A 14636-nucleotide genomic window follows, 5' to 3' on the forward strand; every position below is an offset into this window, starting at 1 on the left:
GCTTTCAGTGAACATTCTTGTTTTCTTGGCAATATAGTTATTTGCATAATTTCAATAAGAATCTGTTCTCCTTATAATAGCACACAATTGCAAACATTGATTATATTACTAAAGTTCTGCCTAGAATGTCATATTTGAGAGAGATATACATAAACTTAGGTTTGACCAAACAGCTTTAAGAAACTAAGGTTGACTTCATGGAGCCAATAAAGCCCCTTGGGAAAATAGTGTGGTACCTTGCTTAGAGTTCGCAGCAGCCTTACTAGTTGAGTGAGGAAGGTCACTTCCTGCCAAATGCAAGAACCTCAGAATATTTGGGGGACATTGAGGAGAAGAATTCACCCAAATCTATAGATGTCAAATGATTGGCTTGGCTTCTTAGCCTCAAGGGACTATTAAAAGTTTAATCTGGAGATTCCTTATAAAAAGTTCCAGCAAAGCAGATTTAAAAGAGCCTATATGGGAGATTTCCCTCTAACCCTGGAGATATTCTGCAGAGATAGTGGTTGACCAGAGGTAAAGCCTGAAGTCCTTCATGTATTTCAATCAAAATTGAACTTTAAGAAGCCAGGACTCCTCACAGTGACATTCAGGAGAGAGGGTAGAGACAAAGATGTCAGAGTAGAAGGACGTGAGCTCACCTCCTCTCATGAAACCACCCAAATCACAACGAACTGCTGAACAACCATCAACAAAAAAGACTTGAACATACAAAAAAGACACTCTACATCCAAAGACAAAGAAGAAACTACAACTAGATAGTAGGAGGGGTGCTTTCATGATATAATCAAATCTCATACCTGCTGGGTGGGTGACCCAGAAAGTGGAAAATAATCATCATATCACAGAGGTTCTCCCACAGGAGTGAGAGCTCTGAGACCCACGTGAGGCTCCTCAGCCTGGGGACATGGCAATGAGAGGAGGAGATCCCAGAGCATTTGATCTTGAAGGCCAGTGGGACTTGAGGGCAGTAGCTCCACAGGATTGGGGGAAAGAGACTCCACTTTTGGAGGGTGCACACAAGGTTTCATGTGTACTGGGACCCAGGGCAAAGCAGTAACTCCATAAAAGCCTGGGTCAGACCTACCTGAGGGTCTTGGAGGGTCTCCTGGGGAGGAAGAAGTTGGTTTTGGCTCACTGTGGGGGCAAGGACACTGGTGGCAGAGTACCCAGGGAATATTTTTTGGTGTGAGCTCTCCTGGAGGTCACCATTTGGGCACTGAGACCTGGCCCCACCCAATAGCCTGCAGTCTCCATTCTGGGATGCCTCAGGGCAAACAACCAACAGGGTGGGAACACAGACCCTCCCATGAGCAGACAGGCTGCCTAAAGTTATTCTGATCCCACAGCCACCTCTAAACAACACTTGACACAACCCTGCCCACCAGAGGGAGAAGACCCAGCTCCACCCACCAGTGGGCAGGCACCAGTCCCTACCACCAGGAAGACTGCACAAGCTCCTGGACCAACCTCACCCATCAGGGGGCAGGCACCAGAAGTGAGAGGAGCCATGATCCTGCAGCCTGAGGAAAGGAGGCTACAAACACGGAAGGCAGAGAAATGTGTTCCAGATGAAGGAACATCATCAAACTCCAGAAGAACAACTAAGTGAAGTGGAGATAGACAATCTTCCTGAAAAAGAATTCAGAGTAATGATAGTAAAGATGATACAAGTAACTGGAAAAAGAATGGAGGCACAGACCAAGAACATAGATGAAATTTTTAACAAAGAGCTAGAAGTTTTAAAAAACAGAGATAAACAATAACTGAAATGAAAAATACTCTACAAGTAATCAATAGCAGAATAAATGAGGCAGAAGAATAAATAAGTGAGCTGGTAGACAGATTGGTGAAAATCACTGCTTTGGAACCGAATAAAGAAAAAACATGAAAACAAATGAGGACAGTCTAAGAGACCTCTGGGACAACATTAAATGTGCCAACATTCACATTATAGGGGTCCCAGAAGGAGAAGAGAGAGACAGAGGGGCTGAAAAAATATTTGAAGAGATAATAGCCAAAAACTTCCCTAACATGGAAAAGGAACAGTCACTCAAGTCCAGGAAGCACAGAGAGTCAAATACAGGACAAACCCAAAGAGGAACATGCCAACACACATGAATCAAATTGACAAAAATTAAAGACAAAGAAAACATTAAAAGCAACAAGAGAAAAACAACAAATAGCATACAAGGAAACCCTAGTAAGGTTATCAGCTGATTTTTTTCAGCAGAAACTCTGCAGGCCAGAAGGGAGTGGCCCAATATATTTACAGTGATGAAAGGCAAAAACCTATGACCAAAAATACTCTACCCAGCAAGGCTCTTATTCAGACCTGACAGAGAAATCAAAAGCTTTATAGACAAACAAAAGCTAAGAGAATTCAGCACCATCAAACCAGCTTTACAACAAATGCTAAAGGAAATTCTCTAGATGAAAAAGAAAATGCCACAACTAGAAAAAAAGACAATTATGAATGGGAAAGCTCACCATTAAAGGCAAACATACAGTAAAGGTAGGAAATCATCCACTCACAAATATGATATCAAAACAAGCAATCATGAGAAGAGGAGAGTACAAATGCAGGATATTGGAAATGCATTTGAAATTAAGAGGCCAGCAACTTAAAACAACTTTTCGTATATATATATACACTCTGCTATATCAAAATCTCATGGGAAATGCAAACCAGAAATCGACAATAGATACACAAAGAAAAAGCAACCCAAATGCAACACTAAAGATGGTCATCAAACCACAAGGGAAGAGAACAAAAGAGGAAGGGAAGAAAAAAGAGCTACAAAAACAAACCCAAAACAATGAACAAAATGACAATAAGAACATACATATTGATAATTACATTAAAAGTAAATAGACTAAATGCTCCAACCAAAAGACATAGACTGGCTGAATAGATACAAAAGCAAGAACCATATATATGCTGCCTACTAGAAACTCACTTTAGATCTAGACACCCACACAGACTGAAAGTGAGAGGGTAAAAGAAAGGTATTCCATACAAATGGAAATCAAAGGAAAGCCAGAGTAGCAATAGTCATATCAGACAAAATAGACTCTAAAATAAAGACTGTAACAAGGACCAAGAAGGACACTGCATAACGATCAATGAATCAATCCAAGAAGAAGATACAACAATTGTAAATATATATTCACCCAACATAGGAACGCCTCAATATATAAGGCAAATGCTAATAGCCATAAAAGGAGAAATTGACAGTAACACAATAGTATTGGGGGATGTTAACACCCCACTTTCATCAATGGACAGATCATCCAGACAGAAAATCAATATGAAAACACAGGCCTTGAATGACACATTAGGCCAGAAGGACTTAATTGATATTTAGAGAGCATTCCATCTGAAAGCAGCAGAATACACACTCTCCTCAAGTGCACACGAAACATTCTCCAGGATAGATCACACACTGGGCCACAAAGTGAGCCTTGGTAAATTTAAGAAAATTGAAATCATATGAAGCACCTATTCCAAACACAATGCTATGAGATTAGAAATCAACTACAAGAAAAAAACTGTAAAAAACACAAATACATGGAGGCTAAACAATATGCTATAAGCAACAAATGTATCACTGAAGAAATCAAAGCAAAAATTAAAAAATACCTACAAATGAAAACAAAAACATGAAGATCCAAAACCTATGGGATGCAGTAGAAGCATTTCTAAGAGGGAAGTTTATAGTGATAAAATCTTACCTCAGGAAACAAGAAAAATCTTAAATAAACAACCTAACCTTATACGTAAAGCAACTAGACAAAGGAGAACAAACAAAACCCAAATTTAGTAGAAAGAGAAATCATACAGATCAGAGCAGAGATAAATGAGAGAAAAAACAGTACAAAAGATCAATGAAACTAGAAGCTGGTTCTTTGAAAAGATAAACAAAATTGATAAACCATTAGCCAGCATCATCAAGAAAAAAATGGGGAGAGCTCAAAGCAATAAAATTAGAAATACAAAAGAGATTACAATGGACACCACAGATATACAAAAGCTCATAAGAGACTACTACAAGAAACTATATGCCTGTAAAATGCACAACCTAGAAGAAATGGACAATTTCTTAGAAAGGTACAACCTTCGAAGACTGAACCAGGAAGAAATAGAAAATATGAACAGACAAATCACAAGTCCTGAAATTGAAACTGTGATTAAGAAACTCCAACAGGGCATCCCTGGTGGTACAGTGGTTGAGAGTCCGCCTGCTGATGCAGGGGACGAGGGTTCGTGCCCCGGTCCGGGAGGATCCCACATGCCGCGGAGCGGCTGGGCCTGTGAGCCATGGCCGCTAGGCCTGCGCGTCCGGAGCCTGTGCTCCACAACGGGAGAGGCCACAACAGTGAGAGGCCCGCGTACCACACAAAAAAAAAAAAAAAGAAACTCCAACAGGGCATCCCTGGTGGTGCAGTTGTTAAGAAACCACCTGCCAAGGCAGGGGACACAGGTTCGAACCCTGGTCCAGGAAGATCCCACATGTCACAGAGCAACTAAGCCCGTGGGTCACAACTAAGCCTGCTCTCTAGAGCCCATGAACCACAGTTGCTGAGCCTGCATGCCACAACTACTGAAGCTCACGTGCCTAGATCCCATGCTCTGCAACAAGAGAAGCCACCGCAATGAGTAGCCCATGCACCACAATGAAGAGTAGCCCCTGCTTGCCACAACTAAAAAAAGAAAGCCTACATACAGCAACAAACACCCAATGAAGCCAAAAATAAAATAAATAAATAAATTTATTTAAAAAAATTATTAAAATTTATTTAAAAAAAAAGAAACTCCCAACAAACAAAAGTCCAAGATCAGATGGCTTCACAGGTGAATTCTATCAAGCCTTTAGAGAACAGTAAACACCTGTTCTTCTGAAACTATTCCATAAAATTTCAGAAGAAGAAACATTCCCAAACTCATCCTATGAGGCCATAATCACCCTGATACCAAAACCAAACAAAGGTACTACAAAAAAAGAAAAAATAAGTCAATATCACTGATGAGCATAGACTCAAAACTCATTTACAAAATACTAGCAAAGTGCATCAAACAACACATTAAAAGGCTCAGACACCATGATCAAGTGGGATTTATCCCAAGGATGCAAGGATTTTTCACTATCCACATATCAATCAGTGTGATACACCACATCAATGAATTCAGTAAAGTCACAGAATACAAAATTAATACACAGAAATCTCTTTCATTCCTATACACTAAAAACAAAAGATCAGAAAGAGAAATTAGGGAAGGAATCCCATTAACCATCACATCAAAAAGAATAAATACCTATAAATAAATCTACCTAAGGAGACAAAAGACCTGTACTCTGAAAACTCTAAGATGCTGATGAAAGAAATCGAAAGTGACACAAACAGATGGAGAGATATACCATGTGCTTGGATTGGAAGAATCAATACTGTCAAAATGACTATACTACTTAAGGCAATCTACAGATTCAATGCAATCCCTATTAAATTACCAGTGGAATTTTTTTTTTTTTTAGATTTTTTTCATGTGGACCATTTTTAAAGTCTTTATTGAATTTGTTACAATATTGCTTCTGTTTTATGTTTCGGTTTTTGTTTTTTTGTGTGTTTTTTTGGTTGCATGGCATGTGGGATCCCAACTCCCTGACCAGGGATCGAACCTGCATCCTCCTCATTGGAAGGTGAAGTCCCAACCACCGGACCACCAGGGAAGCCCCCACCAATGGCATTTTTCACAGAACTAGAACAGAAAATTTTAAAATGTGTATAGAAACACAAACCCCCAAATAGCCAAAGCATACTATGAAAGCAAAATGGAGCTGGAGGAATCAGGCTCACTGTCTTCAGACTATATTACAAAGCTACAGTAATCAGTATGGTACTTGCACAAAAACAGAAATATAGATCAATGGAACACAATAGAAAGCCCAGAAATAAACCCACACAACTATGGTCAATTAATCTATGACAAAGGAGGCAGGAATATACAATGGAGAAAAGACAGTCTCTTCCATAAGTGGTGCTGGGAAAACTGGACAGCTACATTTAAAAAGTGAAATTAGAACAATTTTCTAACATCACAGACAAAAATAAACTCAAAATGCATTAAAGACCTAAATGTAAGACTGGATATTATAAAACTCTTAGAGGAAAATCCAGGCAGAACACTCTTTCACAGCAGCAATATCTTTTTGGATCCACCTCCTAGAGGAAAGAAAACAAAAACTAAAATAAACCAATGGGACCTAATCAAACTTCAAAGCTTTTGCACAGCAAAGGAAACCATAAACAAAACAAAAAGACAACCTACAGAATGGGAGAAAATACTTGCAAATGACGAGACTGACAATGGAATAATCTCCAAAGTATACAAATAGCTCATGCAGCTCAATATCAAAAAAGCAAACAACCCAATCAAAAAATGGACAGAAGATCTAAATAGACATTTCTCCAAAGAAGACATACTGATGGGCAAAAAGCACATGATAATCTGCTCAACATCGCTAATTATTAGAGAAATGCAAATCAACACTACAATGAGGTATCACCTCACACCAGTCAGAGTAACCGTCATCAAAAAGTCTACAAACTGTAGACTACAAAAATGTTGGAGAGGGTGTGGAGAAAAGGAGTCCCCCTGCACTGTTGGTGGGAATGTAAATTGGTTCAACCACTATGGAGAATATTATGGGATTCCTTAAAAAACTAAAAATAGAAGTACCATATGATCCAGCAATCCTACCCTTAGGCATGTATCTGGAGGAAATTGTACTTCCAAAAGATACATGCACCCCAGTGTTCAGTGCAGCACTATTCACAATAACCAGGATATGAAAGCAATTTAAATGTCCATTGACAGATGGATGGATAAAGAAGATGTGGTACATATATACAATGGAATATTACTCAGCCATAAAAATGAGTGAAGTAATGCCATTTGCAGTAACATGAATTGATGTAGAGATTATCATACTAAGTGAAGTAATTCAGAGAAAGACAAATATCATATGATATCACTTATCTGTGGAATCTGAAAAAATGATACAAATGAACTTAATTACAAAAGAGAAACAGACTCACAGACTTAAAAAACAAACTTATGGTTACTAAAGGGAAAAGGTATGGGGAGGGATAAATTAGGAGTTTGGATTCACATATACACACTACTATATATAAAATAGATAATCAACAAGACCCTACTGTATAGCAACGGGAACTCTACTCACTATTCTGTAATAACCTATATGGCAAAAGAATCTGAAAATGAATGGATATATGTATATGTATAACTGAATCATTTTGCTGTACACCTGAAACTAATTCAACATTGTAAATCAACTATACTTCAATATAAAATAAAAATTAAATTAAAAAAAGAGATTAAAAAAAGAAGTGTCTTCCAATGCAAGGATCAGATCAAAGAACATGAATGGAATATTCCTACTGGGACGATTAGGAGGATAACACATCCTTGGTAGGTGCAGAGCCTGTTCACTTATCCTCTGACTTTCCTTGTTCCCTTTCTCCACTACATCCTATTAAGCAGATAAAAACTTTGAGAAAGCTGCCTCTTCCTTCACCAATGCCAAGAAGGACAAACTCAAAGAGCCATTTTCTGTCTGTCTTCCTCTGATGTTGCTTCTTCATGTTTGAGCTATTGGGAGGAGAGAGAGGCAATAAATTCTCTTAATAAAAGCAAAAAATAAAAATAAATATAAGCCTATATGGTCAGTCACAATCCTTGCTATACTTATATAAATAAGACCAAGTTTATTGAATCTAGAATTATTTTGCAAACAAATTTGTCTTAATTTGGCTATCTTTGATAGAAATGAGGGTGATTTTAGAGAGAAAAATTAGCTTTCGATAGAAACCAAAATACGTATTGTGGATATTAGATTCTAGTGCTATTAATTTTCCTTGAAGTTTTGTTAATTACCTGAAAACTGGACTGTGTCCTGAATTTTTCTAGTTTCCTCCACTACCTGACTACAACTCTCCAAACTAGTGTTTCCAAATTTTCTCCCACCCTTTTAACTTGGAATCATTGAAACTAAAACTGCCTTTTTTTCTGAAGTCCTGCATTCTGAAGGTAGATATCTTAATATAAACTTCAGAGAAATCTCCACAGCAGCTCATGTTTAGACAGTCTTCTTCGTTCCTGTTGCTATATGGACCACTCAGAAAGTTTACCTGAACATCTGATGGACATTCAAACTACAAAAGATGCTTTAACCCTGACATTTAGAGATCTTCTCAACTGTCTACCCTCAGAACTCAAAAACTGGTATGAAATTTGCCTCCATTAGTAACCATTGTTTTTTTGTCTCCATAGCAATGCCTCTTATTCAATACCTGATTGCTTGTACAGTAAGCTTAACTTCTACTTGGAAATACTGCTTTGGAAGAGAAAATTAAGGTAAAATGATCATATGGATGGACTCTAATCCAATATGACTTGTATCTTTATAAGGGGGGAATACTAGAACACAGACATGCACAGACTGAGGGGCAACCATGTGAGGACACAGCGAGAAGGTAGCCATCAAAGGAGAGAGACCTCAAAGAAACTAAACTTGATACTTTGATCTTGGACTTCTAGCCTCTAGAGCTATGAGAAAATATATTTTTGTTGTTTAAGCCACCTAGTAGCCAGTGTGGTATTTTGTTATGGAAGCCCTAGCAAACAAATACAATCACTATTAGGGAAAAAAAAATCATGTGCTTTGTTATTCCAGTAGAATGATTTTAACACTGGTTACTTCTTACCTTGAGATTATAAAAGACAGTGATAAACATTACTGTAGAGTATATATGAGTTGTGTCCTATGAAACAAAGGTAGTTAACAAACACCTCTCAGCTGTAGATGATGCCATGTGTTCATCTGATCAGCAAGAGGACATGAGTGGAAGGGAGAACCTTTTCTGCTTCAGACAAGCAACTTCCTGGGTTACCCTGAGTATGACAAAGAGGGCCATTGCTTGGGGACCAGGTCTCCAAGCAGTCACAACAGGCCTCAGGAAACCACAAGAAAATTGTGAAGGAAGAATATTACTAGCCAGGCCCATATGAATCTTTTCCTCCCATCACTGTTCTTTTGTGAAAAATTCTTCCAAATACACATTTTTGTCCCAAAATATCATGTTGGACACTCGCTACTAGGAGCAAATTTTTCTAGCATCTCTGTTGGATGAATTTTCACACTTGCAAAATCACTCAGAAAAGAGTTCATCCTCCCAACACCTCCCCTGCACCAGTGTCCCTCTAAACAGCATCTGACCACAATATGAAGGAACTTACCTCCCAGGTAAACAGGTGCTTGAATGTGATTTAATTATCTCTGCATCCTCTCCCTGGTCTCCCCGTGAAATCTAGTCACCTGTTTGCATTAAAGCATTTCTGTGAGAAGCCCTGTAAGGTGCTGGCTATTCTCAATTCTGTCCTGCTGGTTTCTCTGAAGTGCCTAGAAGCTGTCCTCTCCACACACAAACTGTTCTGACAAACTTCTTTTGAATGATTTGGATTTAATTCTCAATTTGCTTCTGTTCCTAAGCCTTAAGGCTTTTTTTTTTTTTTTTTTTACCAATTCAGAAAAAAATATCATTAAAAAAAAGACAAGGTTGGGCTTCCCTGGTGTCGCAGTGGTTGAGAGTCTGCCTGCCAATGCAGGGGACACGGGTTCGTGCCCCGGTCCGGGAAGATCCCACATGCCGTGGAGCGGCTGGACCCGTGAGCCATGACCGCTGAGCTGGCGTGTCCGGAGCCTGTGCTCTGCAACGGGAGAGGCCACAACAGTGAGAGGCCTGCGTACCAAAAAAAAAAAAAAAAAAAAGACAAGGCTACTCGCAGATCTAACATGCTAAGCTTTAACTTAGTACGTTCTTAGGACTGATGTTTTCCAAGGAACAAACTTTCTTGTTTCCTGTGCAATAATAAAGGTTTGTTATAAAAGTTAAGTACAAAAAGTGAGAAAAAATAAAAATAGTGGTATCTTCATAGTTGAGTTCTTAACATATTTTCTGATACATGTAAAAAGAGAAAAATTGGCAAAATGAGTACCAACATTTTTAAAAATAAGAATTAAGCCTAAATCCCTGGATTTACCAATTTTATAAAATAAGAAAGTAACAATTTATAAAATACAATTTTATGAAATATGATTTTATAAAATTTGTTTAGCTAAGTAACAAATGATTTGCCCACAAAACAGATTTAGCAGGTGGAGTCCAGGGGGCACATTCTACAAAATAAATTTATTGACACTGTAAAGGGTTACTAGCATAAAATTGTGGTGGGAATAAAAAGGGCAGTGACCTTCGTCCTGAAGTTTAGGAGTGATCCCTGAATTGAGAGATATCTGAGTTGAAGTGGTCACTGGAAACAAATGGTAGAGACAAATCACAGAGAGCAGACTGTATCAATTCCAACTTCTGGACTCAGAGAAGGAAGGAAGAGCTTCAGATTTCATTGCAGAGAATGAGGCTGAGAAACTTTAAAATCAGATGCTTTTTCCCAGATCCAGGGCGCCAGCTAATGCACAAAAATGCTTAAAGCCACATAGGTATGTCACCTTTATTTCCTAGAGAAGATGTTAGCATTTTCTAAATCCTCATCTACCGTGCCTGGCATGCATTATTTTATAGCTTTCTGGAAGCTTCATCAGCACCACTGGTATATCTGTAGTACGATGTGTCTGTGGAGAGTAGAGAATGCAGGTCCGGGCTGGGAGCAACGGACTCTTCTAGCTACCACAGTGAGTGGTGCCCCTGCAAACCTGAGTAAGGAAGACAACTTGCCTTTGGGTGGGTAGTGTTACAATCTGCATGTCTAGGGGCACAAATGTAAAGACCGACCCTGTTCTGGGAATGATTATGATTCTGACTGATCTGAAAGGGGTAATTATGAAACCCCTGGATCATCAGGATCTGGATGTTCCCTACTTTTTCCATGGTGTGATCATGACAGAAAGTGTGGCTGTAGATATCTGGGAATATTTCCAGAAATGTCCTCCTGTAGGTGTTAATTATAAAGTAAATGTGTATAAAACAGAAAATAATATTGAAACCTATCAAGGGGAGGAGATCTTAAGGGTTAATATTGTAGATGGACTACTTTGGAAAAAATCTTTTTCCCTTGGAGTATTAAGAAGTCATCGCATAATTGCCATCTCTCCACATTTTGTTTTAGAGTGCCTGGTTTCTTGATATCAGTGTGAGACCTGTTTTAAATAAAAATCTATTTGTAAAAATCCAGATCTGTAATATGTTCTAAATATCATTGTAGTGTCTTTTAACTCTAGATTAAAAATCACTTCATTTTCAACAAAATATTTTGATGTAAACATCAAATGTTTTGAAAACAAAGGGGATCTGTTTTTGTTGTTTTCTCTTTTATCTAATTTTTGTATCCATTTTGTCTGGGCATATTAAATGGTAAAAATATTTATAAGATTTGCACTAGGTGAATCTTCTTCAAAAGAAAATACGGAAGGCCACAGAGTCTGGGAATATTAATATCTTTTTAATAGATTGATCCCCCTTGATTTCTTATTCTGGAGTAAAGGTACAAGTTTTTCCATGAAAATTAGACACACAAATCATCTGACACAATGTATGACAGATGGAAAATGGTTGATGGGAATTTTGCTTTAATGCACATTGTTCATTGTAATTTTGCCCAGCTTAATGAACTGTGAATTAATAATGAGGAGCAACACATTCAACGTATTATAGTAATAAAGTGCTTTTATGGACATTTTTCATGTTTCCAGACTTTCTTGGCCACCCTGAACAATTTTAACTCAAAGGATTAAAAAATAATCACTGATTTAACTGTGTTAAAATAGTCAACTTTGAAAAGGATATTTTCCTGTATGAACTTTTCCCTAATTGATCCCATTTGGTTCTGATCAGTAAACTTACCTGAGTAAGCTGCACTATTGAAACAAAAGTTATCTGATAGAGTCTTAGATGACATACGTGACCAGAGTCCATTGCTTTCTGATTCAACGACATAAAGGAGTAAAGGGAAAAGTTAATAATTATACATTGTTTAATTAGGAGAATAGAAAAACTAAATTTCTTGTAGAAATAAGCCCAAAGAGTCCTCGTGTCAGCCCTGCTCCTCTTAAAAGACCGTGACGCTGTAATACCAATGGATAATCTGGGAGACAACCAGCTGTCATTAAGATAGATTTTACCAAGGCAAGGGCAATAGGTTGCTTATTCGCAGTGAGAAATCAGTAGTCTTTTAGAAGTGTACCCTTTGGAAAGTGTGAGCTAGATAATAAATGAAAGCCTTTCATTATTCATTGTTATAAGCCAGATGTAGATTAAATGTACACTACCTTCAATTCAGATATTAAGATATCCTTCCCTCAGTAATTTTATGAGGTAACATGTAGAATGTCAAGCATAGGCTAAGTCATATATTTTATAATCTTTCAAAAATTTTTTAAGCAATGTGTTAACCCTATAATGAATATAAAGTGGATCCTAACTGCATGTCTTAGAAAATGTGCATTTCATAGAATTATTTAAGAATGAATCCTTAATAGCCCATCTTTTTAAGTATGTTAGCTGAACGTTATGATTGTGTAATATCATTTTAGGGCATTACCACATTTTAAGAAATAAACTAATATTCAGAAGCATAATTTTGCCAGAATGTAAAATTTAAAAGCAGAAATTTGACTTGTGAAAAATCCTCACATGATTATTGGCCTGTTAAAAAATAAAGCAAAGCCCACAAACCTGATGCAAGCTATTATGTGCAAAATAATGTGCTAGTTACACAGCCCTCTGGGAAGTGAATGTGAGTCCGGATGCTTCTTTCTTGGTTTATTTCATTCCTAGAGTACCTTTGTTGCAGGTTTTTCTTATGTTCCCAAAGGAAACAAGTAAGCCATCTCAAGTTTAAGTTCTGTCCTCAATAAAGTAAAAAATGTGCCAGATACCATTTGACTGGATGATAACTAAAACTGGACAAATATTTTCTCTCACTGGAGACTGACAGTGTTTTAGTTGTGCTTAAAATTTGTGATTCTCCTAAAAAAAGGGTACAAATGAAAACTTATGGTTACCAGGAGATAAGGGGGGAAGGATAAATTGGGAGATTGGGATTGACATATACACACGACTATATACAAAATAGATAATAACCTACTGTATAGCACGGGGAGCTCTACTCAGTACTCTGTAATGGCCTCTATGGGAAAAGAATCTTTTAAAAAAGTGGACATATGTATATGTATAACTGGCTCCCTTTGCTGTACACCTGAAACTAACACAAATTTGTAACTCAACTATACTCCACTAAAAATCTTTTAAAATAAAAAAATAGAGTACTACATGCATTTCTAAGAAATAAACATTATTTTCTTCATTCTTCTAAAATAAATAAAAATAAAATAATGTAATATGTGATTTTCAAGCTAATGAACACCTAAGAAAGAAATTTGAAAATCTACATTTGGAATGTATAATTCTTTTGTTCAGAGGCAGTGACATTCCAAAAGAACAAAACTTCTCAAACATGTCCCCATTTAGAGTAATGCTGACAGTGAGTGTCTGGTGGATCTCAGAGGGGCACAACTGATAATATATTTATCATGCTGCCAGTTTGCTAAGTGGTTTCATATTCACTAAGAAAGGCTTGTCAATGGATACTGAAGAATAGATGTGAGGTCTCTGTGAGGTCTTTGTGCCAAGTCTCTGTGTGTTGTCTCTGGGTGAGATCTCTGTGTGAAGTCTCTGTATGAGGTCCCTTTGGAAGGTATCTCTGGGAAATCTGTTAAATCTGTGCTAGGTTTCTGTCTGAGGGTCTGTGAAGCAACATGAGGTCCCTGTGTGAGGTGTCAGTATGTGATCTCTGAGAAAGGTGTTTGCGTGAGAAGTCTCTCTTGAGAGGTGTGTCGGTGAAGTCTTTGTGTATTGTCTCTGGGTCTCTCCATTTCTTTTTTTCTTTTGGTCTCTCCATTTCTTGTCTTACTGTACCTTATGGAAGACGGAGCAGCAAGAGAAAGGCAAAGGGACTTGATTCTTTCTGTTTTCTTGCTGTTCCATCAGCATCACCTGTCTGTGGCACTCTCCCAGCAGGAGCCAGGGTGGTCCAAGTCCAGCTTCCCCATATTCCCAGAACTCACTTCTGGGTGCCCCTGAGAGCACCCAGCAGCAGCCAGGCTCAGGTCCCAGCCCTGTCAACTCTTTCCTCTGGGTACCGACCCCTCCCACAAGTCCTGGCTCCACTCTCACTGCTCTGCCCATTCTGGAGGCTGCCTTGGGAATTGGGGCCCAGAGGTAGGGCCTGGCTCCAGGGAGAAACCAGGGGTGTGAGCAGTCCTGTGCTCACTCTGCCCCCTCCACCTCAGGTCACAGCATTTCCACGTGTTGAGGGGCCTGACAGGGATGGGGGATGGGGTCCATTTCTGTTGTCATCTGGATCAGGGGCATCAGCTGGAACAGAAATCTCCACAATGAGAAACACACCACCTGGAGCTGTGTCCACCACGCGCCCTGCACATGGCAGAAAGCACCAAATCACTCTAGAGAAATTCTTCCTCGTCTCCCTGCTTTTCCATATGGATGGGGGTCAGGAGACAAGAAAAGCTGTGCTAGAA

Source organism: Mesoplodon bidens, assembly GCF_964165515.1.
Source record: "Mesoplodon bidens genome assembly, contig: HAP1_SCAFFOLD_72, whole genome shotgun sequence".
Classification (NCBI taxonomy): domain Eukaryota; kingdom Metazoa; phylum Chordata; class Mammalia; order Artiodactyla; family Ziphiidae; genus Mesoplodon; species Mesoplodon bidens.